Here is an 857-nt window from a genome sequence, read left to right on the forward strand (position 1 = left end):
GAAATCAAGAAAAATTTTGGGGATGAATCGGCAACAAAGAAACGTGCGGAACAGACATTGCTTCACCGCGCGCAAGTACCCGGAGAAACTTGCACGGCATACATCGAAGCCATCCTAAAGTTATGCAAGCTAGTTAACTCCAGTATGCTTGAAGAAGACAAAGTCGGCCACCTTCTAAAAGGAATTGCGGAAGATGTTTACAATTTCCTGATTAGTAAAGAGAGCCTGAGCACCACCGCTGACGTTATAAAACATTGCAGAACATTTGAAGCTCTTAAGCTGCGTCGAATTACCCCTAAATTCGGAAGATTGGCTAATGTCACCTCTATAGCCAGTGTTGAAGCCTGTCCTCAAAATTCTATGGCTGATATGATTCGAGAGATTGTGCGCGAGGAATTGTCCAGATCCCGGGACACCTTCTGCCGCACAGAATATCTGCGGCACAGTTCTGCACCGGAGGAAGATGTTGCCGCCCTGTCGACTCCGTGGGCTCAACCTAACAGCACTTTGCCCATGGACGATCGGAACATTGCCCAACGTTATGGCCACCAGCCGGCGGTAAGGAGGCCCACCTACCCAGAAGACGTTGTTCGTCAGGAGCGAGATCCTGGCTCCAGCCAACGTCGCGACTTTGTTCGCCAGGACTTTTATGCCGGTCGCTGGCGCTCTCAACCTTCGTGCTACCGGTGTGGCATTGCAGGGCATATCGCCAGATATTGCCGCCGTCGTTTCCCGACTTCTCAAGACTGCCAACCCCCGGCGCCTACTTACGGACAAGTGCACACCGCGCAGCAGCGACCCTCAACGTCCGCTTGGGACCCATACCGTCCGAGCACTTTGCGGAGTTCATCACCTGC

The sequence above is a fragment of the Amblyomma mixtum genome, chromosome 1, assembly GCF_055824585.1.
Source record: "Amblyomma mixtum isolate Tamu chromosome 1, ASM5582458v1, whole genome shotgun sequence".
Lineage (NCBI taxonomy): Eukaryota > Metazoa > Arthropoda > Arachnida > Ixodida > Ixodidae > Amblyomma > Amblyomma mixtum.